This window comes from Schistocerca serialis, unplaced genomic scaffold (assembly GCF_023864345.2).
Source record: "Schistocerca serialis cubense isolate TAMUIC-IGC-003099 unplaced genomic scaffold, iqSchSeri2.2 HiC_scaffold_368, whole genome shotgun sequence".
Lineage (NCBI taxonomy): Eukaryota > Metazoa > Arthropoda > Insecta > Orthoptera > Acrididae > Schistocerca > Schistocerca serialis.
In genome coordinates this window covers 1-22,872 of record NW_026047942.1, presented here as the reverse complement: position 1 = coordinate 22,872, position 22,872 = coordinate 1, and the positions used below count along the sequence as shown (strand labels likewise).

At 50.2% G+C, this 22,872-nt stretch overlaps 13 non-coding genes across 13 annotated transcripts; all 13 read right to left on the bottom strand.

Moving 5' to 3' along the window:
• Positions 1-182: 182 nt before the first annotated feature.
• On the bottom strand, positions 183-266 carry Trnal-uaa (transfer RNA leucine (anticodon UAA)). The gene has a single exon. It is a non-coding gene; the product is annotated as a tRNA-Leu (tRNA).
• Positions 267-2,052: 1,786 nt separating this feature from the next.
• Positions 2,053-2,136, bottom strand: Trnal-uaa (transfer RNA leucine (anticodon UAA)). Its single transcript has one exon. It is a non-coding gene; the product is annotated as a tRNA-Leu (tRNA).
• Positions 2,137-3,922: 1,786 nt separating this feature from the next.
• On the bottom strand, positions 3,923-4,006 carry Trnal-uaa (transfer RNA leucine (anticodon UAA)). The gene has a single exon. It is a non-coding gene; the product is annotated as a tRNA-Leu (tRNA).
• Positions 4,007-5,792: 1,786 nt separating this feature from the next.
• On the bottom strand, positions 5,793-5,876 carry Trnal-uaa (transfer RNA leucine (anticodon UAA)). Its single transcript has one exon. It is a non-coding gene; the product is annotated as a tRNA-Leu (tRNA).
• A 1,786-nt stretch (positions 5,877-7,662) lies between these two features.
• Positions 7,663-7,746, bottom strand: Trnal-uaa (transfer RNA leucine (anticodon UAA)). The gene has a single exon. It is a non-coding gene; the product is annotated as a tRNA-Leu (tRNA).
• Positions 7,747-9,532: 1,786 nt separating this feature from the next.
• Positions 9,533-9,616, bottom strand: Trnal-uaa (transfer RNA leucine (anticodon UAA)). The gene has a single exon. It is a non-coding gene; the product is annotated as a tRNA-Leu (tRNA).
• Positions 9,617-11,402: 1,786 nt separating this feature from the next.
• On the bottom strand, positions 11,403-11,486 carry Trnal-uaa (transfer RNA leucine (anticodon UAA)). The gene has a single exon. It is a non-coding gene; the product is annotated as a tRNA-Leu (tRNA).
• Positions 11,487-13,272: 1,786 nt separating this feature from the next.
• On the bottom strand, positions 13,273-13,356 carry Trnal-uaa (transfer RNA leucine (anticodon UAA)). Its single transcript has one exon. It is a non-coding gene; the product is annotated as a tRNA-Leu (tRNA).
• Positions 13,357-15,142: 1,786 nt separating this feature from the next.
• Positions 15,143-15,226, bottom strand: Trnal-uaa (transfer RNA leucine (anticodon UAA)). The gene has a single exon. It is a non-coding gene; the product is annotated as a tRNA-Leu (tRNA).
• Positions 15,227-17,012: 1,786 nt separating this feature from the next.
• Positions 17,013-17,096, bottom strand: Trnal-uaa (transfer RNA leucine (anticodon UAA)). The gene has a single exon. It is a non-coding gene; the product is annotated as a tRNA-Leu (tRNA).
• Positions 17,097-18,882: 1,786 nt separating this feature from the next.
• Trnal-uaa (transfer RNA leucine (anticodon UAA)) lies at positions 18,883-18,966 on the bottom strand. The gene has a single exon. It is a non-coding gene; the product is annotated as a tRNA-Leu (tRNA).
• A 1,786-nt stretch (positions 18,967-20,752) lies between these two features.
• Trnal-uaa (transfer RNA leucine (anticodon UAA)) lies at positions 20,753-20,836 on the bottom strand. The gene has a single exon. It is a non-coding gene; the product is annotated as a tRNA-Leu (tRNA).
• Positions 20,837-22,621: 1,785 nt separating this feature from the next.
• Trnal-uaa (transfer RNA leucine (anticodon UAA)) lies at positions 22,622-22,705 on the bottom strand. The gene has a single exon. It is a non-coding gene; the product is annotated as a tRNA-Leu (tRNA).
• Between the last annotated feature and the right edge of the window lie 167 nt (positions 22,706-22,872).

The following is a 22,872-nucleotide window of genomic DNA, read 5'->3' as shown; positions in this document are numbered from 1 at the left end:
ACAACGGAAACGTCCGTGAGAAGAGCTAAACCTCGACGCAGGAAAAGTATGTTCCGCTATTTCTTTTCGACCGCTCGGGCTGTCACTGTCGTCTCTAGTAAAATCTGCGGCGTGTTCCTGCATAATTTACTTGTTCTGTAAGATCAAGGGAGTATGTTAGTTTCAGAATGTTTAAAATGCTTTGTCAGATGTGGGGTTCGAACCCACGCTCCCTTGCGGGAACCAGAGCTTAAATCTGGCGCCTTAGACCGCTCGGCCAATCTGACGTGCGAGGCAAGAGCTCCAGAGACTTCCATCTCTAGCAATATCTCAAAGAACCTCACTGCGAAATCTGTTTCTTTTTTCGGTAGGATGGAATTATGTCAGTTTTAGAAAATTTAAGACGCAATGTCAGACATGGCGTAGAAAATGCACCCTCCCTTTCGGGAAGCAATGTGGCGCGTTGGACCGCTTTCTTCCGTCGTTTCTAGTTTGAACTGTAACTAGCAAAACTGTATTTAGTAATAGGAACATTTTCACATTGATGCAAAGAAAACTAGATATTGGCCAACGGCAAATAAGGCCGTTTCCTAGCAACAGCCACGCTGTGCATCACGCACTCGTGGGAAGCCAATGAAATACTTCCCGTGAGGCTCAAACTGTCGACCTTCACTTTACAATACTTAGGCACTGCCCCGGTGGTACCGACGCGTACATACTGAAACGTCTTTGGATCGTCAGTGAGTACTTCATATTAGAAATTTCGTGTTCGCCCTGATGTGCATTAAAGGGCAGATTCTTCAGTAAAAGTTAGTTCTGCGCTCAGTTTCAGTATATGGCCCTAGCAGCACCAGGAAAACGGGTTCACATGTGCTCGCCTTCCACTCGGCGTTGAGCGCCTACAGCGAGATTGCCTTCGGCCTCTGGCGCCAGGAGGGAAGGCGACACATCACGGCGCAAGCAGCGCGTAGCAGAAGGCGGTGGTGCTGTGTCGGTCAGCATGGTTGCTTCCCAAGTAGCTGATCCGGGTTCGAAACCCGGACACCGCACGGAAGTTGTCTTCTTTACCCAGGAGAGTGTTTCCAACGCTCGCGATCGTCGAATTTCCGAACTGTCGTGTTACGAATGGTTTTCCTTCGCCCCTCGTCCCGCTCCGCGTAGGCTAGTGCGGATTGCGATTCACAGCATCGTGTGTCCCCATGTGTCGACTTGTCTCGACTTTGCTCGGCTGACGCGAAAGCTGACGCTTGCAAATGGTCGTATATGTAGAGGAAGGGCGCTAGAAACGACTGGGAGAGACCAACTCGACAAACGCACAACGGACCCTTTCATTTGACTGTGGCCGCAGGTTCGCGAATTTGCGTCCCGAGAGGCAAGAGAGGGGTCAGCGTGCTGGACCGTATCATTACCGCGCAGCAACACCGAAAACTAAGGGAAAAGGCAAAATAAAAGATTCCAACAGCACGCAGACTTCCTAGTTAGCCACTGAGCCGTGTACTAAGCACGCAAAAACGCTGCTTAACTTCGGTGATCGGACGAGAACCCGCGTCGTCAGCGTGGCACACAAGTCGGCGAGAACGTTTCCAGACGTGCGGACATCTCAGTCCTTGTACAGATCACTTGGGATTTGCCTGGCAGTCTCTCGCGCTGCCTTTTAGGGAAGCAATATGGAATATCCCTTGGTGGGATGTAACCCATAGCCTTCCCGTTGTTAGCATGACACATTAACTTAGTGAGCATACTGCCCACGCAATACGGCCGCTTCAGAACTCCAGCACCTGAACCACCGTTTCATCTATCTTTATTAAGGCCTTAAGATTCATTTAAACACGTATGCGTTGCTGTTGAGGTTTTCTCGCTGTCGCTTGGAACCCAGAGCCACAGCACAACAACAACGGAAACGTCCGTGAGAAGAGCTAAACCTCGACGCAGGAAAAGTATGTTCCGCTATTTCTTTTCGACCGCTCGGGCTGTCACTGTCGTCTCTAGTAAAATCTGCGGCGTGTTCCTGCATAATTTACTTGTTCTGTAAGATCAAGGGAGTATGTTAGTTTCAGAATGTTTAAAATGCTTTGTCAGATGTGGGGTTCGAACCCACGCTCCCTTGCGGGAACCAGAGCTTAAATCTGGCGCCTTAGACCGCTCGGCCAATCTGACGTGCGAGGCAAGAGCTCCAGAGACTTCCATCTCTAGCAATATCTCAAAGAACCTCACTGCGAAATCTGTTTCTTTTTTCGGTAGGATGGAATTATGTCAGTTTTAGAAAATTTAAGACGCAATGTCAGACATGGCGTAGAAAATGCACCCTCCCTTTCGGGAAGCAATGTGGCGCGTTGGACCGCTTTCTTCCGTCGTTTCTAGTTTGAACTGTAACTAGCAAAACTGTATTTAGTAATAGGAACATTTTCACATTGATGCAAAGAAAACTAGATATTGGCCAACGGCAAATAAGGCCGTTTCCTAGCAACAGCCACGCTGTGCATCACGCACTCGTGGGAAGCCAATGAAATACTTCCCGTGAGGCTCAAACTGTCGACCTTCACTTTACAATACTTAGGCACTGCCCCGGTGGTACCGACGCGTACATACTGAAACGTCTTTGGATCGTCAGTGAGTACTTCATATTAGAAATTTCGTGTTCGCCCTGATGTGCATTAAAGGGCAGATTCTTCAGTAAAAGTTAGTTCTGCGCTCAGTTTCAGTATATGGCCCTAGCAGCACCAGGAAAACGGGTTCACATGTGCTCGCCTTCCACTCGGCGTTGAGCGCCTACAGCGAGATTGCCTTCGGCCTCTGGCGCCAGGAGGGAAGGCGACACATCACGGCGCAAGCAGCGCGTAGCAGAAGGCGGTGGTGCTGTGTCGGTCAGCATGGTTGCTTCCCAAGTAGCTGATCCGGGTTCGAAACCCGGACACCGCACCGAAGTTGTCTTCTTTACCCAGGAGAGTGTTTCCAACGCTCGCGATCGTCGAATTTCCGAACTGTCGTGTTACGAATGGTTTTCCTTCGCCCCTCGTCCCGCTCCGCGTAGGCTAGTGCGGATTGCGATTCACAGCATCGTGTGTCCCCATGTGTCGACTTGTCTCGACTTTGCTCGGCTGACGCGAAAGCTGACGCTTGCAAATGGTCGTATATGTAGAGGAAGGGCGCTAGAAACGACTGGGAGAGACCAACTCGACAAACGCACAACGGACCCTTTCATTTGACTGTGGCCGCAGGTTCGCGAATTTGCGTCCCGAGAGGCAAGAGAGGGGTCAGCGTGCTGGACCGTATCATTACCGCGCAGCAACACCGAAAACTAAGGGAAAAGGCAAAATAAAAGATTCCAACAGCACGCAGACTTCCTAGTTAGCCACTGAGCCGTGTACTAAGCACGCAAAAACGCTGCTTAACTTCGGTGATCGGACGAGAACCCGCGTCGTCAGCGTGGCACACAAGTCGGCGAGAACGTTTCCAGACGTGCGGACATCTCAGTCCTTGTACAGATCACTTGGGATTTGCCTGGCAGTCTCTCGCGCTGCCTTTTAGGGAAGCAATATGGAATATCCCTTGGTGGGATGTAACCCATAGCCTTCCCGTTGTTAGCATGACACATTAACTTAGTGAGCATACTGCCCACGCAATACGGCCGCTTCAGAACTCCAGCACCTGAACCACCGTTTCATCTATCTTTATTAAGGCCTTAAGATTCATTTAAACACGTATGCGTTGCTGTTGAGGTTTTCTCGCTGTCGCTTGGAACCCAGAGCCACAGCACAACAACAACGGAAACGTCCGTGAGAAGAGCTAAACCTCGACGCAGGAAAAGTATGTTCCGCTATTTCTTTTCGACCGCTCGGGCTGTCACTGTCGTCTCTAGTAAAATCTGCGGCGTGTTCCTGCATAATTTACTTGTTCTGTAAGATCAAGGGAGTATGTTAGTTTCAGAATGTTTAAAATGCTTTGTCAGATGTGGGGTTCGAACCCACGCTCCCTTGCGGGAACCAGAGCTTAAATCTGGCGCCTTAGACCGCTCGGCCAATCTGACGTGCGAGGCAAGAGCTCCAGAGACTTCCATCTCTAGCAATATCTCAAAGAACCTCACTGCGAAATCTGTTTCTTTTTTCGGTAGGATGGAATTATGTCAGTTTTAGAAAATTTAAGACGCAATGTCAGACATGGCGTAGAAAATGCACCCTCCCTTTCGGGAAGCAATGTGGCGCGTTGGACCGCTTTCTTCCGTCGTTTCTAGTTTGAACTGTAACTAGCAAAACTGTATTTAGTAATAGGAACATTTTCACATTGATGCAAAGAAAACTAGATATTGGCCAACGGCAAATAAGGCCGTTTCCTAGCAACAGCCACGCTGTGCATCACGCACTCGTGGGAAGCCAATGAAATACTTCCCGTGAGGCTCAAACTGTCGACCTTCACTTTACAATACTTAGGCACTGCCCCGGTGGTACCGACGCGTACATACTGAAACGTCTTTGGATCGTCAGTGAGTACTTCATATTAGAAATTTCGTGTTCGCCCTGATGTGCATTAAAGGGCAGATTCTTCAGTAAAAGTTAGTTCTGCGCTCAGTTTCAGTATATGGCCCTAGCAGCACCAGGAAAACGGGTTCACATGTGCTCGCCTTCCACTCGGCGTTGAGCGCCTACAGCGAGATTGCCTTCGGCCTCTGGCGCCAGGAGGGAAGGCGACACATCACGGCGCAAGCAGCGCGTAGCAGAAGGCGGTGGTGCTGTGTCGGTCAGCATGGTTGCTTCCCAAGTAGCTGATCCGGGTTCGAAACCCGGACACCGCACGGAAGTTGTCTTCTTTACCCAGGAGAGTGTTTCCAACGCTCGCGATCGTCGAATTTCCGAACTGTCGTGTTACGAATGGTTTTCCTTCGCCCCTCGTCCCGCTCCGCGTAGGCTAGTGCGGATTGCGATTCACAGCATCGTGTGTCCCCATGTGTCGACTTGTCTCGACTTTGCTCGGCTGACGCGAAATCTGACGCTTGCAAATGGTCGTATATGTAGAGGAAGGGCGCTAGAAACGACTGGGAGAGACCAACTCGACAAACGCACAACGGACCCTTTCATTTGACTGTGGCCGCAGGTTCGCGAATTTGCGTCCCGAGAGGCAAGAGAGGGGTCAGCGTGCTGGACCGTATCATTACCGCGCAGCAACACCGAAAACTAAGGGAAAAGGCAAAATAAAAGATTCCAACAGCACGCAGACTTCCTAGTTAGCCACTGAGCCGTGTACTAAGCACGCAAAAACGCTGCTTAACTTCGGTGATCGGACGAGAACCCGCGTCGTCAGCGTGGCACACAAGTCGGCGAGAACGTTTCCAGACGTGCGGACATCTCAGTCCTTGTACAGATCACTTGGGATTTGCCTGGCAGTCTCTCGCGCTGCCTTTTAGGGAAGCAATATGGAATATCCCTTGGTGGGATGTAACCCATAGCCTTCCCGTTGTTAGCATGACACATTAACTTAGTGAGCATACTGCCCACGCAATACGGCCGCTTCAGAACTCCAGCACCTGAACCACCGTTTCATCTATCTTTATTAAGGCCTTAAGATTCATTTAAACACGTATGCGTTGCTGTTGAGGTTTTCTCGCTGTCGCTTGGAACCCAGAGCCACAGCACAACAACAACGGAAACGTCCGTGAGAAGAGCTAAACCTCGACGCAGGAAAAGTATGTTCCGCTATTTCTTTTCGACCGCTCGGGCTGTCACTGTCGTCTCTAGTAAAATCTGCGGCGTGTTCCTGCATAATTTACTTGTTCTGTAAGATCAAGGGAGTATGTTAGTTTCAGAATGTTTAAAATGCTTTGTCAGATGTGGGGTTCGAACCCACGCTCCCTTGCGGGAACCAGAGCTTAAATCTGGCGCCTTAGACCGCTCGGCCAATCTGACGTGCGAGGCAAGAGCTCCAGAGACTTCCATCTCTAGCAATATCTCAAAGAACCTCACTGCGAAATCTGTTTCTTTTTTCGGTAGGATGGAATTATGTCAGTTTTAGAAAATTTAAGACGCAATGTCAGACATGGCGTAGAAAATGCACCCTCCCTTTCGGGAAGCAATGTGGCGCGTTGGACCGCTTTCTTCCGTCGTTTCTAGTTTGAACTGTAACTAGCAAAACTGTATTTAGTAATAGGAACATTTTCACATTGATGCAAAGAAAACTAGATATTGGCCAACGGCAAATAAGGCCGTTTCCTAGCAACAGCCACGCTGTGCATCACGCACTCGTGGGAAGCCAATGAAATACTTCCCGTGAGGCTCAAACTGTCGACCTTCACTTTACAATACTTAGGCACTGCCCCGGTGGTACCGACGCGTACATACTGAAACGTCTTTGGATCGTCAGTGAGTACTTCATATTAGAAATTTCGTGTTCGCCCTGATGTGCATTAAAGGGCAGATTCTTCAGTAAAAGTTAGTTCTGCGCTCAGTTTCAGTATATGGCCCTAGCAGCACCAGGAAAACGGGTTCACATGTGCTCGCCTTCCACTCGGCGTTGAGCGCCTACAGCGAGATTGCCTTCGGCCTCTGGCGCCAGGAGGGAAGGCGACACATCACGGCGCAAGCAGCGCGTAGCAGAAGGCGGTGGTGCTGTGTCGGTCAGCATGGTTGCTTCCCAAGTAGCTGATCCGGGTTCGAAACCCGGACACCGCACCGAAGTTGTCTTCTTTACCCAGGAGAGTGTTTCCAACGCTCGCGATCGTCGAATTTCCGAACTGTCGTGTTACGAATGGTTTTCCTTCGCCCCTCGTCCCGCTCCGCGTAGGCTAGTGCGGATTGCGATTCACAGCATCGTGTGTCCCCATGTGTCGACTTGTCTCGACTTTGCTCGGCTGACGCGAAAGCTGACGCTTGCAAATGGTCGTATATGTAGAGGAAGGGCGCTAGAAACGACTGGGAGAGACCAACTCGACAAACGCACAACGGACCCTTTCATTTGACTGTGGCCGCAGGTTCGCGAATTTGCGTCCCGAGAGGCAAGAGAGGGGTCAGCGTGCTGGACCGTATCATTACCGCGCAGCAACACCGAAAACTAAGGGAAAAGGCAAAATAAAAGATTCCAACAGCACGCAGACTTCCTAGTTAGCCACTGAGCCGTGTACTAAGCACGCAAAAACGCTGCTTAACTTCGGTGATCGGACGAGAACCCGCGTCGTCAGCGTGGCACACAAGTCGGCGAGAACGTTTCCAGACGTGCGGACATCTCAGTCCTTGTACAGATCACTTGGGATTTGCCTGGCAGTCTCTCGCGCTGCCTTTTAGGGAAGCAATATGGAATATCCCTTGGTGGGATGTAACCCATAGCCTTCCCGTTGTTAGCATGACACATTAACTTAGTGAGCATACTGCCCACGCAATACGGCCGCTTCAGAACTCCAGCACCTGAACCACCGTTTCATCTATCTTTATTAAGGCCTTAAGATTCATTTAAACACGTATGCGTTGCTGTTGAGGTTTTCTCGCTGTCGCTTGGAACCCAGAGCCACAGCACAACAACAACGGAAACGTCCGTGAGAAGAGCTAAACCTCGACGCAGGAAAAGTATGTTCCGCTATTTCTTTTCGACCGCTCGGGCTGTCACTGTCGTCTCTAGTAAAATCTGCGGCGTGTTCCTGCATAATTTACTTGTTCTGTAAGATCAAGGGAGTATGTTAGTTTCAGAATGTTTAAAATGCTTTGTCAGATGTGGGGTTCGAACCCACGCTCCCTTGCGGGAACCAGAGCTTAAATCTGGCGCCTTAGACCGCTCGGCCAATCTGACGTGCGAGGCAAGAGCTCCAGAGACTTCCATCTCTAGCAATATCTCAAAGAACCTCACTGCGAAATCTGTTTCTTTTTTCGGTAGGATGGAATTATGTCAGTTTTAGAAAATTTAAGACGCAATGTCAGACATGGCGTAGAAAATGCACCCTCCCTTTCGGGAAGCAATGTGGCGCGTTGGACCGCTTTCTTCCGTCGTTTCTAGTTTGAACTGTAACTAGCAAAACTGTATTTAGTAATAGGAACATTTTCACATTGATGCAAAGAAAACTAGATATTGGCCAACGGCAAATAAGGCCGTTTCCTAGCAACAGCCACGCTGTGCATCACGCACTCGTGGGAAGCCAATGAAATACTTCCCGTGAGGCTCAAACTGTCGACCTTCACTTTACAATACTTAGGCACTGCCCCGGTGGTACCGACGCGTACATACTGAAACGTCTTTGGATCGTCAGTGAGTACTTCATATTAGAAATTTCGTGTTCGCCCTGATGTGCATTAAAGGGCAGATTCTTCAGTAAAAGTTAGTTCTGCGCTCAGTTTCAGTATATGGCCCTAGCAGCACCAGGAAAACGGGTTCACATGTGCTCGCCTTCCACTCGGCGTTGAGCGCCTACAGCGAGATTGCCTTCGGCCTCTGGCGCCAGGAGGGAAGGCGACACATCACGGCGCAAGCAGCGCGTAGCAGAAGGCGGTGGTGCTGTGTCGGTCAGCATGGTTGCTTCCCAAGTAGCTGATCCGGGTTCGAAACCCGGACACCGCACCGAAGTTGTCTTCTTTACCCAGGAGAGTGTTTCCAACGCTCGCGATCGTCGAATTTCCGAACTGTCGTGTTACGAATGGTTTTCCTTCGCCCCTCGTCCCGCTCCGCGTAGGCTAGTGCGGATTGCGATTCACAGCATCGTGTGTCCCCATGTGTCGACTTGTCTCGACTTTGCTCGGCTGACGCGAAAGCTGACGCTTGCAAATGGTCGTATATGTAGAGGAAGGGCGCTAGAAACGACTGGGAGAGACCAACTCGACAAACGCACAACGGACCCTTTCATTTGACTGTGGCCGCAGGTTCGCGAATTTGCGTCCCGAGAGGCAAGAGAGGGGTCAGCGTGCTGGACCGTATCATTACCGCGCAGCAACACCGAAAACTAAGGGAAAAGGCAAAATAAAAGATTCCAACAGCACGCAGACTTCCTAGTTAGCCACTGAGCCGTGTACTAAGCACGCAAAAACGCTGCTTAACTTCGGTGATCGGACGAGAACCCGCGTCGTCAGCGTGGCACACAAGTCGGCGAGAACGTTTCCAGACGTGCGGACATCTCAGTCCTTGTACAGATCACTTGGGATTTGCCTGGCAGTCTCTCGCGCTGCCTTTTAGGGAAGCAATATGGAATATCCCTTGGTGGGATGTAACCCATAGCCTTCCCGTTGTTAGCATGACACATTAACTTAGTGAGCATACTGCCCACGCAATACGGCCGCTTCAGAACTCCAGCACCTGAACCACCGTTTCATCTATCTTTATTAAGGCCTTAAGATTCATTTAAACACGTATGCGTTGCTGTTGAGGTTTTCTCGCTGTCGCTTGGAACCCAGAGCCACAGCACAACAACAACGGAAACGTCCGTGAGAAGAGCTAAACCTCGACGCAGGAAAAGTATGTTCCGCTATTTCTTTTCGACCGCTCGGGCTGTCACTGTCGTCTCTAGTAAAATCTGCGGCGTGTTCCTGCATAATTTACTTGTTCTGTAAGATCAAGGGAGTATGTTAGTTTCAGAATGTTTAAAATGCTTTGTCAGATGTGGGGTTCGAACCCACGCTCCCTTGCGGGAACCAGAGCTTAAATCTGGCGCCTTAGACCGCTCGGCCAATCTGACGTGCGAGGCAAGAGCTCCAGAGACTTCCATCTCTAGCAATATCTCAAAGAACCTCACTGCGAAATCTGTTTCTTTTTTCGGTAGGATGGAATTATGTCAGTTTTAGAAAATTTAAGACGCAATGTCAGACATGGCGTAGAAAATGCACCCTCCCTTTCGGGAAGCAATGTGGCGCGTTGGACCGCTTTCTTCCGTCGTTTCTAGTTTGAACTGTAACTAGCAAAACTGTATTTAGTAATAGGAACATTTTCACATTGATGCAAAGAAAACTAGATATTGGCCAACGGCAAATAAGGCCGTTTCCTAGCAACAGCCACGCTGTGCATCACGCACTCGTGGGAAGCCAATGAAATACTTCCCGTGAGGCTCAAACTGTCGACCTTCACTTTACAATACTTAGGCACTGCCCCGGTGGTACCGACGCGTACATACTGAAACGTCTTTGGATCGTCAGTGAGTACTTCATATTAGAAATTTCGTGTTCGCCCTGATGTGCATTAAAGGGCAGATTCTTCAGTAAAAGTTAGTTCTGCGCTCAGTTTCAGTATATGGCCCTAGCAGCACCAGGAAAACGGGTTCACATGTGCTCGCCTTCCACTCGGCGTTGAGCGCCTACAGCGAGATTGCCTTCGGCCTCTGGCGCCAGGAGGGAAGGCGACACATCACGGCGCAAGCAGCGCGTAGCAGAAGGCGGTGGTGCTGTGTCGGTCAGCATGGTTGCTTCCCAAGTAGCTGATCCGGGTTCGAAACCCGGACACCGCACCGAAGTTGTCTTCTTTACCCAGGAGAGTGTTTCCAACGCTCGCGATCGTCGAATTTCCGAACTGTCGTGTTACGAATGGTTTTCCTTCGCCCCTCGTCCCGCTCCGCGTAGGCTAGTGCGGATTGCGATTCACAGCATCGTGTGTCCCCATGTGTCGACTTGTCTCGACTTTGCTCGGCTGACGCGAAAGCTGACGCTTGCAAATGGTCGTATATGTAGAGGAAGGGCGCTAGAAACGACTGGGAGAGACCAACTCGACAAACGCACAACGGACCCTTTCATTTGACTGTGGCCGCAGGTTCGCGAATTTGCGTCCCGAGAGGCAAGAGAGGGGTCAGCGTGCTGGACCGTATCATTACCGCGCAGCAACACCGAAAACTAAGGGAAAAGGCAAAATAAAAGATTCCAACAGCACGCAGACTTCCTAGTTAGCCACTGAGCCGTGTACTAAGCACGCAAAAACGCTGCTTAACTTCGGTGATCGGACGAGAACCCGCGTCGTCAGCGTGGCACACAAGTCGGCGAGAACGTTTCCAGACGTGCGGACATCTCAGTCCTTGTACAGATCACTTGGGATTTGCCTGGCAGTCTCTCGCGCTGCCTTTTAGGGAAGCAATATGGAATATCCCTTGGTGGGATGTAACCCATAGCCTTCCCGTTGTTAGCATGACACATTAACTTAGTGAGCATACTGCCCACGCAATACGGCCGCTTCAGAACTCCAGCACCTGAACCACCGTTTCATCTATCTTTATTAAGGCCTTAAGATTCATTTAAACACGTATGCGTTGCTGTTGAGGTTTTCTCGCTGTCGCTTGGAACCCAGAGCCACAGCACAACAACAACGGAAACGTCCGTGAGAAGAGCTAAACCTCGACGCAGGAAAAGTATGTTCCGCTATTTCTTTTCGACCGCTCGGGCTGTCACTGTCGTCTCTAGTAAAATCTGCGGCGTGTTCCTGCATAATTTACTTGTTCTGTAAGATCAAGGGAGTATGTTAGTTTCAGAATGTTTAAAATGCTTTGTCAGATGTGGGGTTCGAACCCACGCTCCCTTGCGGGAACCAGAGCTTAAATCTGGCGCCTTAGACCGCTCGGCCAATCTGACGTGCGAGGCAAGAGCTCCAGAGACTTCCATCTCTAGCAATATCTCAAAGAACCTCACTGCGAAATCTGTTTCTTTTTTCGGTAGGATGGAATTATGTCAGTTTTAGAAAATTTAAGACGCAATGTCAGACATGGCGTAGAAAATGCACCCTCCCTTTCGGGAAGCAATGTGGCGCGTTGGACCGCTTTCTTCCGTCGTTTCTAGTTTGAACTGTAACTAGCAAAACTGTATTTAGTAATAGGAACATTTTCACATTGATGCAAAGAAAACTAGATATTGGCCAACGGCAAATAAGGCCGTTTCCTAGCAACAGCCACGCTGTGCATCACGCACTCGTGGGAAGCCAATGAAATACTTCCCGTGAGGCTCAAACTGTCGACCTTCACTTTACAATACTTAGGCACTGCCCCGGTGGTACCGACGCGTACATACTGAAACGTCTTTGGATCGTCAGTGAGTACTTCATATTAGAAATTTCGTGTTCGCCCTGATGTGCATTAAAGGGCAGATTCTTCAGTAAAAGTTAGTTCTGCGCTCAGTTTCAGTATATGGCCCTAGCAGCACCAGGAAAACGGGTTCACATGTGCTCGCCTTCCACTCGGCGTTGAGCGCCTACAGCGAGATTGCCTTCGGCCTCTGGCGCCAGGAGGGAAGGCGACACATCACGGCGCAAGCAGCGCGTAGCAGAAGGCGGTGGTGCTGTGTCGGTCAGCATGGTTGCTTCCCAAGTAGCTGATCCGGGTTCGAAACCCGGACACCGCACCGAAGTTGTCTTCTTTACCCAGGAGAGTGTTTCCAACGCTCGCGATCGTCGAATTTCCGAACTGTCGTGTTACGAATGGTTTTCCTTCGCCCCTCGTCCCGCTCCGCGTAGGCTAGTGCGGATTGCGATTCACAGCATCGTGTGTCCCCATGTGTCGACTTGTCTCGACTTTGCTCGGCTGACGCGAAAGCTGACGCTTGCAAATGGTCGTATATGTAGAGGAAGGGCGCTAGAAACGACTGGGAGAGACCAACTCGACAAACGCACAACGGACCCTTTCATTTGACTGTGGCCGCAGGTTCGCGAATTTGCGTCCCGAGAGGCAAGAGAGGGGTCAGCGTGCTGGACCGTATCATTACCGCGCAGCAACACCGAAAACTAAGGGAAAAGGCAAAATAAAAGATTCCAACAGCACGCAGACTTCCTAGTTAGCCACTGAGCCGTGTACTAAGCACGCAAAAACGCTGCTTAACTTCGGTGATCGGACGAGAACCCGCGTCGTCAGCGTGGCACACAAGTCGGCGAGAACGTTTCCAGACGTGCGGACATCTCAGTCCTTGTACAGATCACTTGGGATTTGCCTGGCAGTCTCTCGCGCTGCCTTTTAGGGAAGCAATATGGAATATCCCTTGGTGGGATGTAACCCATAGCCTTCCCGTTGTTAGCATGACACATTAACTTAGTGAGCATACTGCCCACGCAATACGGCCGCTTCAGAACTCCAGCACCTGAACCACCGTTTCATCTATCTTTATTAAGGCCTTAAGATTCATTTAAACACGTATGCGTTGCTGTTGAGGTTTTCTCGCTGTCGCTTGGAACCCAGAGCCACAGCACAACAACAACGGAAACGTCCGTGAGAAGAGCTAAACCTCGACGCAGGAAAAGTATGTTCCGCTATTTCTTTTCGACCGCTCGGGCTGTCACTGTCGTCTCTAGTAAAATCTGCGGCGTGTTCCTGCATAATTTACTTGTTCTGTAAGATCAAGGGAGTATGTTAGTTTCAGAATGTTTAAAATGCTTTGTCAGATGTGGGGTTCGAACCCACGCTCCCTTGCGGGAACCAGAGCTTAAATCTGGCGCCTTAGACCGCTCGGCCAATCTGACGTGCGAGGCAAGAGCTCCAGAGACTTCCATCTCTAGCAATATCTCAAAGAACCTCACTGCGAAATCTGTTTCTTTTTTCGGTAGGATGGAATTATGTCAGTTTTAGAAAATTTAAGACGCAATGTCAGACATGGCGTAGAAAATGCACCCTCCCTTTCGGGAAGCAATGTGGCGCGTTGGACCGCTTTCTTCCGTCGTTTCTAGTTTGAACTGTAACTAGCAAAACTGTATTTAGTAATAGGAACATTTTCACATTGATGCAAAGAAAACTAGATATTGGCCAACGGCAAATAAGGCCGTTTCCTAGCAACAGCCACGCTGTGCATCACGCACTCGTGGGAAGCCAATGAAATACTTCCCGTGAGGCTCAAACTGTCGACCTTCACTTTACAATAATTAGGCACTGCCCCGGTGGTACCGACGCGTACATACTGAAACGTCTTTGGATCGTCAGTGAGTACTTCATATTAGAAATTTCGTGTTCGCCCTGATGTGCATTAAAGGGCAGATTCTTCAGTAAAAGTTAGTTCTGCGCTCAGTTTCAGTATATGGCCCTAGCAGCACCAGGAAAACGGGTTCACATGTGCTCGCCTTCCACTCGGCGTTGAGCGCCTACAGCGAGATTGCCTTCGGCCTCTGGCGCCAGGAGGGAAGGCGACACATCACGGCGCAAGCAGCGCGTAGCAGAAGGCGGTGGTGCTGTGTCGGTCAGCATGGTTGCTTCCCAAGTAGCTGATCCGGGTTCGAAACCCGGACACCGCACCGAAGTTGTCTTCTTTACCCAGGAGAGTGTTTCCAACGCTCGCGATCGTCGAATTTCCGAACTGTCGTGTTACGAATGGTTTTCCTTCGCCCCTCGTCCCGCTCCGCGTAGGCTAGTGCGGATTGCGATTCACAGCATCGTGTGTCCCCATGTGTCGACTTGTCTCGACTTTGCTCGGCTGACGCGAAAGCTGACGCTTGCAAATGGTCGTATATGTAGAGGAAGGGCGCTAGAAACGACTGGGAGAGACCAACTCGACAAACGCACAACGGACCCTTTCATTTGACTGTGGCCGCAGGTTCGCGAATTTGCGTCCCGAGAGGCAAGAGAGGGGTCAGCGTGCTGGACCGTATCATTACCGCGCAGCAACACCGAAAACTAAGGGAAAAGGCAAAATAAAAGATTCCAACAGCACGCAGACTTCCTAGTTAGCCACTGAGCCGTGTACTAAGCACGCAAAAACGCTGCTTAACTTCGGTGATCGGACGAGAACCCGCGTCGTCAGCGTGGCACACAAGTCGGCGAGAACGTTTCCAGACGTGCGGACATCTCAGTCCTTGTACAGATCACTTGGGATTTGCCTGGCAGTCTCTCGCGCTGCCTTTTAGGGAAGCAATATGGAATATCCCTTGGTGGGATGTAACCCATAGCCTTCCCGTTGTTAGCATGACACATTAACTTAGTGAGCATACTGCCCACGCAATACGGCCGCTTCAGAACTCCAGCACCTGAACCACCGTTTCATCTATCTTTATTAAGGCCTTAAGATTCATTTAAACACGTATGCGTTGCTGTTGAGGTTTTCTCGCTGTCGCTTGGAACCCAGAGCCACAGCACAACAACAACGGAAACGTCCGTGAGAAGAGCTAAACCTCGACGCAGGAAAAGTATGTTCCGCTATTTCTTTTCGACCGCTCGGGCTGTCACTGTCGTCTCTAGTAAAATCTGCGGCGTGTTCCTGCATAATTTACTTGTTCTGTAAGATCAAGGGAGTATGTTAGTTTCAGAATGTTTAAAATGCTTTGTCAGATGTGGGGTTCGAACCCACGCTCCCTTGCGGGAACCAGAGCTTAAATCTGGCGCCTTAGACCGCTCGGCCAATCTGACGTGCGAGGCAAGAGCTCCAGAGACTTCCATCTCTAGCAATATCTCAAAGAACCTCACTGCGAAATCTGTTTCTTTTTTCGGTAGGATGGAATTATGTCAGTTTTAGAAAATTTAAGACGCAATGTCAGACATGGCGTAGAAAATGCACCCTCCCTTTCGGGAAGCAATGTGGCGCGTTGGACCGCTTTCTTCCGTCGTTTCTAGTTTGAACTGTAACTAGCAAAACTGTATTTAGTAATAGGAACATTTTCACATTGATGCAAAGAAAACTAGATATTGGCCAACGGCAAATAAGGCCGTTTCCTAGCAACAGCCACGCTGTGCATCACGCACTCGTGGGAAGCCAATGAAATACTTCCCGTGAGGCTCAAACTGTCGACCTTCACTTTACAATAATTAGGCACTGCCCCGGTGGTACCGACGCGTACATACTGAAACGTCTTTGGATCGTCAGTGAGTACTTCATATTAGAAATTTCGTGTTCGCCCTGATGTGCATTAAAGGGCAGATTCTTCAGTAAAAGTTAGTTCTGCGCTCAGTTTCAGTATATGGCCCTAGCAGCACCAGGAAAACGGGTTCACATGTGCTCGCCTTCCACTCGGCGTTGAGCGCCTACAGCGAGATTGCCTTCGGCCTCTGGCGCCAGGAGGGAAGGCGACACATCACGGCGCAAGCAGCGCGTAGCAGAAGGCGGTGGTGCTGTGTCGGTCAGCATGGTTGCTTCCCAAGTAGCTGATCCGGGTTCGAAACCCGGACACCGCACCGAAGTTGTCTTCTTTACCCAGGAGAGTGTTTCCAACGCTCGCGATCGTCGAATTTCCGAACTGTCGTGTTACGAATGGTTTTCCTTCGCCCCTCGTCCCGCTCCGCGTAGGCTAGTGCGGATTGCGATTCACAGCATCGTGTGTCCCCATGTGTCGACTTGTCTCGACTTTGCTCGGCTGACGCGAAAGCTGACGCTTGCAAATGGTCGTATATGTAGAGGAAGGGCGCTAGAAACGACTGGGAGAGACCAACTCGACAAACGCACAACGGACCCTTTCATTTGACTGTGGCCGCAGGTTCGCGAATTTGCGTCCCGAGAGGCAAGAGAGGGGTCAGCGTGCTGGACCGTATCATTACCGCGCAGCAACACCGAAAACTAAGGGAAAAGGCAAAATAAAAGATTCCAACAGCACGCAGACTTCCTAGTTAGCCACTGAGCCGTGTACTAAGCACGCAAAAACGCTGCTTAACTTCGGTGATCGGACGAGAACCCGCGTCGTCAGCGTGGCACACAAGTCGGCGAGAACGTTTCCAGACGTGCGGACATCTCAGTCCTTGTACAGATCACTTGGGATTTGCCTGGCAGTCTCTCGCGCTGCCTTTTAGGGAAGCAATATGGAATATCCCTTGGTGGGATGTAACCCATAGCCTTCCCGTTGTTAGCATGACACATTAACTTAGTGAGCATACTGCCCACGCAATACGGCCGCTTCAGAACTCCAGCACCTGAACCACCGTTTCATCTATCTTTATTAAGGCCTTAAGATTCATTTAAACACGTATGCGTTGCTGTTGAGGTTTTCTCGCTGTCGCTTGGAACCCAGAGCCACAGCACAACAACAACGGAAACGTCCGTGAGAAGAGCTAAACCTCGACGCAGGAAAAGTATGTTCCGCTATTTCTTTTCGACCGCTCGGGCTGTCACTGTCGTCTCTAGTAAAATCTGCGGCGTGTTCCTGCATAATTTACTTGTTCTGTAAGATCAAGGGAGTATGTTAGTTTCAGAATGTTTAAAATGCTTTGTCAGATGTGGGGTTCGAACCCACGCTCCCTTGCGGGAACCAGAGCTTAAATCTGGCGCCTTAGACCGCTCGGCCAATCTGACGTGCGAGGCAAGAGCTCCAGAGACTTCCATCTCTAGCAATATCTCAAAGAACCTCACTGCGAAATCTGTTTCTTTTTTCGGTAGGATGGAATTATGTCAGTTTTAGAAAATTTAAGACGCAATGTCAGACATGGCGTAGAAAATGCACCCTCCCTTTCGGGAAGCAATGTGGCGCGTTGGACCGCTTTCTTCCGTCGTTTCTAGTTTGAACTGTAACTAGCAAAACTGTATTTAGTAATAGGAACATTTTCACATTGATGCAAAGAAAACTAGATATTGGCCAACGGCAAATAAGGCCGTTTCCTAGCAACAGCCACGCTGTGCATCACGCACTCGTGGGAAGCCAATGAAATACTTCCCGTGAGGCTCAAACTGTCGACCTTCACTTTACAATACTTAGGCACTGCCCCGGTGGTACCGACGCGTACATACTGAAACGTCTTTGGATCGTCAGTGAGTACTTCATATTAGAAATTTCGTGTTCGCCCTGATGTGCATTAAAGGGCAGATTCTTCAGTAAAAGTTAGTTCTGCGCTCAGTTTCAGTATATGGCCCTAGCAGCACCAGGAAAACGGGTTCACATGTGCTCGCCTTCCACTCGGCGTTGAGCGCCTACAGCGAGATTGCCTTCGGCCTCTGGCGCCAGGAGGGAAGGCGACACATCACGGCGCAAGCAGCGCGTAGCAGAAGGCGGTGGTGCTGTGTCGGTCAGCATGGTTGCTTCCCAAGTAGCTGATCCGGGTTCGAAACCCGGACACCGCACCGAAGTTGTCTTCTTTACCCAGGAGAGTGTTTCCAACGCTCGCGATCGTCGAATTTCCGAACTGTCGTGTTACGAATGGTTTTCCTTCGCCCCTCGTCCCGCTCCGCGTAGGCTAGTGCGGATTGCGATTCACAGCATCGTGTGTCCCCATGTGTCGACTTGTCTCGACTTTGCTCGGCTGACGCGAAAGCTGACGCTTGCAAATGGTCGTATATGTAGAGGAAGGGCGCTAGAAACGACTGGGAGAGACCAACTCGACAAACGCACAACGGACCCTTTCATTTGACTGTGGCCGCAGGTTCGCGAATTTGCGTCCCGAGAGGCAAGAGAGGGGTCAGCGTGCTGGACCGTATCATTACCGCGCAGCAACACCGAAAACTAAGGGAAAAGGCAAAATAAAAGATTCCAACAGCACGCAGACTTCCTAGTTAGCCACTGAGCCGTGTACTAAGCACGCAAAAACGCTGCTTAACTTCGGTGATCGGACGAGAACCCGCGTCGTCAGCGTGGCACACAAGTCGGCGAGAACGTTTCCAGACGTGCGGACATCTCAGTCCTTGTACAGATCACTTGGGATTTGCCTGGCAGTCTCTCGCGCTGCCTTTTAGGGAAGCAATATGGAATATCCCTTGGTGGGATGTAACCCATAGCCTTCCCGTTGTTAGCATGACACATTAACTTAGTGAGCATACTGCCCACGCAATACGGCCGCTTCAGAACTCCAGCACCTGAACCACCGTTTCATCTATCTTTATTAAGGCCTTAAGATTCATTTAAACACGTATGCGTTGCTGTTGAGGTTTTCTCGCTGTCGCTTGGAACCCAGAGCCACAGCACAACAACAACGGAAACGTCCGTGAGAAGAGCTAAACCTCGACGCAGGAAAAGTATGTTCCGCTATTTCTTTTCGACCGCTCGGGCTGTCACTGTCGTCTCTAGTAAAATCTGCGGCGTGTTCCTGCATAATTTACTTGTTCTGTAAGATCAAGGGAGTATGTTAGTTTCAGAATGTTTAAAATGCTTTGTCAGATGTGGGGTTCGAACCCACGCTCCCTTGCGGGAACCAGAGCTTAAATCTGGCGCCTTAGACCGCTCGGCCAATCTGACGTGCGAGGCAAGAGCTCCAGAGACTTCCATCTCTAGCAATATCTCAAAGAACCTCACTGCGAAATCTGTTTCTTTTTTCGGTAGGATGGAATTATGTCAGTTTTAGAAAATTTAAGACGCAATGTCAGACATGGCGTAGAAAATGCACCCTCCCTTTCGGGAAGCAATGTGGCGCGTTGGACCGCTTTCTTCCGTCGTTTCTAGTTTGAACTGTAACTAGCAAAACTGTATTTAGTAATAGGAACATTTTCACATTGATGCAAAGAAAACTAGATATTGGCCAACGGCAAATAAGGCCGTTTCCTAGCAACAGCCACGCTGTGCATCACGCACTCGTGGGAAGCCAATGAAATACTTCCCGTGAGGCTCAAACTGTCGACCTTCACTTTACAATAATTAGGCACTGCCCCGGTGGTACCGACGCGTACATACTGAAACGTCTTTGGATCGTCAGTGAGTACTTCATATTAGAAATTTCGTGTTCGCCCTGATGTGCATTAAAGGGCAGATTCTTCAGTAAAAGTTAGTTCTGCGCTCAGTTTCAGTATATGGCCCTAGCAGCACCAGGAAAACGGGTTCACATGTGCTCGCCTTCCACTCGGCGTTGAGCGCCTACAGCGAGATTGCCTTCGGCCTCTGGCGCCAGGAGGGAAGGCGACACATCACGGCGCAAGCAGCGCGTAGCAGAAGGCGGTGGTGCTGTGTCGGTCAGCATGGTTGCTTCCCAAGTAGCTGATCCGGGTTCGAAACCCGGACACCGCACCGAAGTTGTCTTCTTTACCCAGGAGAGTGTTTCCAACGCTCGCGATCGTCGAATTTCCGAACTGTCGTGTTACGAATGGTTTTCCTTCGCCCCTCGTCCCGCTCCGCGTAGGCTAGTGCGGATTGCGATTCACAGCATCGTGTGTCCCCATGTGTCGACTTGTCTCGACTTTGCTCGGCTGACGCGAAAGCTGACGCTTGCAAATGGTCGTATATGTAGAGGAAGGGCGCTAGAAACGACTGGGAGAGACCAACTCGACAAACGCACAACGGACCCTTTCATTTGACTGTGGCCGCAGGTTCGCGAATTTGCGTCCCGAGAGGCAAGAGAGGGGTCAGCGTGCTGGACCGTATCATTACCGCGCAGCAACACCGAAAACTAAGGGAAAAGGCAAAATAAAAGATTCCAACAGCACGCAGACTTCCTAGTTAGCCACTGAGCCGTGTACTAAGCACGCAAAAACGCTGCTTAACTTCGGTGATCGGACGAGAACCCGCGTCGTCAGCGTGGCACACAAGTCGGCGAGAACGTTTCCAGACGTGCGGACATCTCAGTCCTTGTACAGATCACTTGGGATTTGCCTGGCAGTCTCTCGCGCTGCCTTTTAGGGAAGCAATATGGAATATCCCTTGGTGGGATGTAACCCATAGCCTTCCCGTTGTTAGCATGACACATTAACTTAGTGAGCATACTGCCCACGCAATACGGCCGCTTCAGAACTCCAGCACCTGAACCACCGTTTCATCTATCTTTATTAAGGCCTTAAGATTCATTTAAACACGTATGCGTTGCTGTTGAGGTTTTCTCGCTGTCGCTTGGAACCCAGAGCCACAGCACAACAACAACGGAAACGTCCGTGAGAAGAGCTAAACCTCGACGCAGGAAAAGTATGTTCCGCTATTTCTTTTCGACCGCTCGGGCTGTCACTGTCGTCTCTAGTAAAATCTGCGGCGTGTTCCTGCATAATTTACTTGTTCTGTAAGATCAAGGGAGTATGTTAGTTTCAGAATGTTTAAAATGCTTTGTCAGATGTGGGGTTCGAACCCACGCTCCCTTGCGGGAACCAGAGCTTAAATCTGGCGCCTTAGACCGCTCGGCCAATCTGACGTGCGAGGCAAGAGCTCCAGAGACTTCCATCTCTAGCAATATCTCAAAGAACCTCACTGCGAAATCTGTTTCTTTTTTCGGTAGGATGGAATTATGTCAGTTTTAGAAAATTTAAGACGCAATGTCAGACATGGCGTAGAAAATGCACCCTCCCTTTCGGGAAGCAATGTGGCGCGTTGGACCGCTTTCTTCCGTCGTTTCTAGTTTGAACTGTAACTAGCAAAACTGTATTTAGTAATAGGAACATTTTCACATTGATGCAAAGAAAACTAGATATTGGCCAACGGCAAATAAGGCCGTTTCCTAGCAACAGCCACGCTGTGCATCACGCACTCGTGGGAAGCCAATGAAATACTTCCCGTGAGGCTCAAACTGTCGACCTTCACTTTACAATACTTAGGCACTGCCCCGGTGGTACCGACGCGTACATACTGAAACGTCTTTGGATCGTCAGTGAGTACTTCATATTAGAAATTTCGTGTTCGCCCTGATGTGCATTAAAGGGCAGATTCTTCAGTAAAAGTTAGTTCTGCGCTCAGTTTCAGTATATGGCCCTAGCAGCACCAGGAAAACGGGTTCACATGTGCTCGCCTTCCACTCGGCGTTGAGCGCCTACAGCGAGATTGCCTTCGGCTCTGGCGCCAGGAGGGAAGGCGACACATCACGGCGCAAGCAGCGCGTAGCAGAAGGCGGTGGTGCTGTGTCGGTCAGCATGGTTGCTTCCCAAGTAGCTGATCCGGGTTCGAAACCCGGACACCGCACCGAAGTTGTCTTCTTTACCCAGGAGAGTGTTTCCAACGCTCGCGATCGTCGAATTTCCGAACTGTCGTGTTACGAATGGTTTTCCTTCGCCCCTCGTCCCGCTCCGCGTAGGCTAGTGCGGATTGCGATTCACAGCATCGTGTGTCCCCATGTGTCGACTTGTCTCGACTTTGCTCGGCTGACGCGAAAGCTGACGCTTGCAAATGGTCGTATATGTAGAGGAAGGGCGCTAGAAACGACTGGGAGAGACCAACTCGACAAACGCACAACGGACCCTTTCATTTGACTGTGGCCGCAGGTTCGCGAATTTGCGTCCCGAGAGGCAAGAGAGGGGTCAGCGTGCTGGACCGTATCATTACCGCGCAGCAACACCGAAAACTAAGGGAAAAGGCAAAATAAAAGATTCCAACAGCACGCAGACTTCCTAGTTAGCCACTGAGCCGTGTACTAAGCACGCAAAAACGCTGCTTAACTTCGGTGATCGGACGAGAACCCGCGTCGTCAGCGTGGCACACAAGTCGGCGAGAACGTTTCCAGACGTGCGGACATCTCAGTCCTTGTACAGATCACTTGGGATTTGCCTGGCAGTCTCTCGCGCTGCCTTTTAGGGAAGCAATATGGAATATCCCTTGGTGGGATGTAACCCATAGCCTTCCCGTTGTTAGCATGACACATTAACTTAGTGAGCATACTGCCCACGCAATACGGCCGCTTCAGAACTCCAGCACCTGAACCACCGTTTCATCTATCTTTATTAAGGCCTTAAGATTCATTTAAACACGTATGCGTTGCTGTTGAGGTTTTCTCGCTGTCGCTTGGAACCCAGAGCCACAGCACAACAACAACGGAAACGTCCGTGAGAAGAGCTAAACCTCGACGCAGGAAAAGTATGTTCCGCTATTTCTTTTCGACCGCTCGGGCTGTCACTGTCGTCTCTAGTAAAATCTGCGGCGTGTTCCTGCATAATTTACTTGTTCTGTAAGATCAAGGGAGTATGTTAGTTTCAGAATGTTTAAAATGCTTTGTCAGATGTGGGGTTCGAACCCACGCTCCCTTGCGGGAACCAGAGCTTAAATCTGGCGCCTTAGACCGCTCGGCCAATCTGACGTGCGAGGCAAGAGCTCCAGAGACTTCCATCTCTAGCAATATCTCAAAGAACCTCACTGCGAAATCTGTTTCTTTTTCGGTAGGATGGAATTATGTCAGTTTTAGAAAATTTAAGACGCAATGTCAGACATGGCGTAGAAAATGCACCCTCCCTTTCGGGAAGCAAT